Source organism: Petromyzon marinus, unplaced genomic scaffold (assembly GCF_048934315.1).
Source record: "Petromyzon marinus isolate PM22_M1 ecotype Great Lakes invasive population unplaced genomic scaffold, UKy_Petmar_22M1.pri1.0 PM_Scaffold_1, whole genome shotgun sequence".
Classification (NCBI taxonomy): domain Eukaryota; kingdom Metazoa; phylum Chordata; class Hyperoartia; order Petromyzontiformes; family Petromyzontidae; genus Petromyzon; species Petromyzon marinus.
In genome coordinates this window covers 4,923,097-4,927,495 of record NW_027423057.1, presented here as the reverse complement: position 1 = coordinate 4,927,495, position 4,399 = coordinate 4,923,097, and positions in this window count along the sequence as shown.

Here is a 4,399-nt window from a genome sequence, read left to right as displayed (position 1 = left end):
AAAACAAAAAAAAAGCAGTCATGCAAATATCTGAATTTTCACAGCACAGCAAAATCAGTTGCACCATTCAATTCCGCTCGTCCAGACGGGGAGAATTCAATCACATTCATTCGATGGGACGTTTCTTATGGGATTTAATAAGCGACAACATTTTGACCCCAAACCGAGAGGATTCTGGGATGTTTGTGGTTTTTTGGTAATAACTCTGGAAGGAAACGTCGCAGACCCATCAAGGTGGTACTCGTACTGCTCGCCTCGTCGAGCGGAATCCAAATATATGAGTGTTTCAGCTATGGGATATGAAATGGACGAGCGACCAATAAAACAACATGTATTATGGGGTTGAATGCTTTTTGCTATTCACAAAATAAAACAAAAGCAGTCATGTAAATATCTGAATTTTCACAGCACAGCAAAATCAGTTGCACCATTCAATTCCGCTCGTCCAGACGGGGAGAATTCAATCACATTTATTCGATGCGACGTTTCTTATGGAATTTAATAAGCGACAACATTTTGACCCCAAACCGAGAGGATTCTGGGATGTTTGTGGTTTTTTGGTAATAACTCTGGAAGTATACGTCGCAGACCCATCAAGGTGGTACTCGTACTGCTCGCCTCATCGAGCGGAATTCATATATATGAGTGTTTCAGCTATGGGATATGAAATGGACGAGCGACCAATAAAACAACATGTATTATGGGGTTGAATGCTTTTTGCTATTCACAAAATAAAACAAAAGCAGTCATGTAAATATCTGAATTTTCACAGCACAGCAAAATCAGTTGCACCATTCAATTCCGCTCGTCCAGACGGGGAGAATTCAATCACATTTATTCGATGCGACGTTTCTTATGGGATTTAATAAGCGACAACATTTTGACCCCAAACCGAGAGGATTCTGGGATGTTTGTGGTTTTTTGGTAATAACTCTGGAAGTAAACGTCGCAGACCCATCAAGGTGGTACTCGTACTGCTCGCCTCATCGACCGGAATCCAAATATATGAGTGTTTCAGCTATGGGATATGAAATGGACGAGCGACCAATAAAACAACATGTATTATGGGGTTGAATGCTTTTTGCTATTCACAAAATAAAACAAAAGCAGTCATGCAAATATCTGAATTTTCACAGCACAGCAAAATCAGTTGCACCATTCAATTCCGCTCGTCCAGACGGGGAGAATTCAATCACATTCATTCGATGCGACGTTTCCTATGGGATTTAATGAGCGACAACATTTTGACCCCAAACCGAGATGATTCTGGGATGTTTGTGTTTTTTTGGTAATAACTCTGGAAGTAAACGTCGCAGACCCATCAAGGTGGTACTCGTACTGCTCGCGTCATCGAGAGGAATCCAAATATATGAGTTGTTAAGCTATGGGATATGAAATGGACGAGCGACCAATAAAACAACATGTATTATGGGGTTGAATGCTTTTTGCTATTCACAAAATAAAACAAAAGCAGTCATGCAAATATCTGAATTTTCACAGCACAGCAAAATCAGTTGCACCATTCAATTCCGCTCGTCCAGACGGGTAGAATTCAATCACATTCATTCGATGCGACGTTTCTTATGGGATTTAATAAGCGACACCATTTTGACCCCAAACCGAGAGGATTCTGGGATGTTTGTGGTTTTTTGGTAATAACTCTGGAAGGAAACGTCGCAGACCCATCAAGGTTGTACTCGTACTGCTCGCCTCATCGAGAGGAATTCAAATATATGAGTGTTTCAGCTATGGGATATGAAATGGACGAGCGACCAATAAAACAACATGTAATATGGGGTTGAATGCTTTTTGCTATTCACAAAATAAAACAAAAGCAGTCATGCAAATATTTGAATTTTCACAGCACAGAAAAATCAGTTGCACCATTCAATTCCGCTCGTCCAGACGGGTAGAATTAAATCACATTCATTCGATGCGACGTTTCTTATGGGATTTAATAAGCGACACCATTTTGACCCCAAACCGAGAGGATTCTGGGATGTTTGTGGTTTTTTGGTAATAACTCTGGAAGGAAACGTCGCAGACCCATCAAGGTTGTACTCGTACTGCTCGCCTCATCGAGAGGAATTCAAATATATGAGTGTTTCAGCTATGGGATATGAAATGGACGAGCGACCAATAAAACAACATGTAATATGGGGTTGAATGCTTTTTGCTATTCACAAAATAAAACAAAAGCAGTCATGCAAATATTTGAATTTTCACAGCACAGAAAAATCAGTTGCACCATTCAATTCCGCTCGTCCAGACGGGGAGAATTCAATCACATTTATTCGATGCGACGTTTCTTATGGGATTTAATAAGCGACAACATTTTGACCCCAAACCAAGAGGATTCTGGGATGTTTGTGTTTTTTTGGTAATAACTCTGGAAGGAAACGTCGCAGACCGATCAAGTTGGTACTCGTACTGCTCGCCTCGTCGACCGGAATCCAAATATATGAGTGTTTCAGCTATGGGATATGAAATGGACGAGTGACCAATAAAACAACATGTATTATGGGGTTGAATGCTTTTTGCTATTCACAAAATAAAACAAAAGCAGTCATGCAAATATCTGAATTTTCACAGCACAGCAAAATCAGTTGCACCATTCAATTCCGCTCGTCCAGACGGGGAGAATTCAATCACATTCATTCGATGCGACGTTTCTTATGGGATTTAATAAGCGACAACATTTTGACCGCAAACCGAGAGGATTCTGGGATGTTTGTGGTTTTTTGGTAATAACTCTGGAAGTATACGTCGCAGACCCATAAAGGTGGTACTCGTACTGCTCGCCTCATCGAGCGGAATTCATATATATGAGTGTTTCAGCTATGGGATATGAAATGGACGAGCGACCAATAAAACAACATGTATTATGGGGTTGAATGCTTTTTGCTATTCACAAAATAAAACAAAAGCAGTCATGTAAATATCTGAATTTTCACAGCACAGCAAAATCAGTTGCACCATTCAATTCCGCTCGTCCAGACGGGGAGAATTCAATCACATTTATTCGATGCGACGTTTCTTATGGGATTTAATAAGCGACAACATTTTGACCCCAAACCGAGAGGATTCTGGGATGTTTGTGGTTTTTTGGTAATAACTCTGGAAGTAAACGTCGCAGACCCATCAAGGTGGTACTCGTACTGCTCGCCTCATCGACCGGAATCCAAATATATGAGTGTTTCAGCTATGGGATATGAAATGGACGAGCGACCAATAAAACAACATGTATTATGGGGTTGAATGCTTTTTGCTATTCACAAAATAAAACAAAAGCAGTCATGCAAATATCTGAATTTTCACAGCACAGCAAAATCAGTTGCACCATTCAATTCCGCTCGTCCAGACGGGGAGAATTCAATCACATTCATTCGATGCGACGTTTCCTATGGGATTTAATGAGCGACAACATTTTGACCCCAAACCGAGATGATTCTGGGATGTTTGTGTTTTTTTGGTAATAACTCTGGAAGTAAACGTCGCAGACCCATCAAGGTGGTACTCGTACTGCTCGCGTCATCGAGAGGAATCCAAATATATGAGTTGTTAAGCTATGGGATATGAAATGGACGAGCGACCAATAAAACAACATGTATTATGGGGTTGAATGCTTTTTGCTATTCACAAAATAAAACAAAAGCAGTCATGCAAATATCTGAATTTTCACAGCACAGCAAAATCAGTTGCACCATTCAATTCCGCTCGTCCAGACGGGTAGAATTCAATCACATTCATTCGATGCGACGTTTCTTATGGGATTTAATAAGCGACACCATTTTGACCCCAAACCGAGAGGATTCTGGGATGTTTGTGGTTTTTTGGTAATAACTCTGGAAGGAAACGTCGCAGACCCATCAAGGTTGTACTCGTACTGCTCGCCTCATCGAGAGGAATTCAAATATATGAGTGTTTCAGCTATGGGATATGAAATGGACGAGCGACCAATAAAACAACATGTAATATGGGGTTGAATGCTTTTTGCTATTCACAAAATAAAACAAAAGCAGTCATGCAAATATTTGAATTTTCACAGCACAGAAAAATCAGTTGCACCATTCAATTCCGCTCGTCCAGACGGGTAGAATTAAATCACATTCATTCGATGCGACGTTTCTTATGGGATTTAATAAGCGACACCATTTTGACCCCAAACCGAGAGGATTCTGGGATGTTTGTGGTTTTTTGGTAATAACTCTGGAAGGAAACGTCGCAGACCCATCAAGGTTGTACTCGTACTGCTCGCCTCATCGAGAGGAATTCAAATATATGAGTGTTTCAGCTATGGGATATGAAATGGACGAGCGACCAATAAAACAACATGTAATATGGGGTTGAATGCTTTTTGCTATTCACAAAATAAAACAAAAGCAGTCATGCAAATATT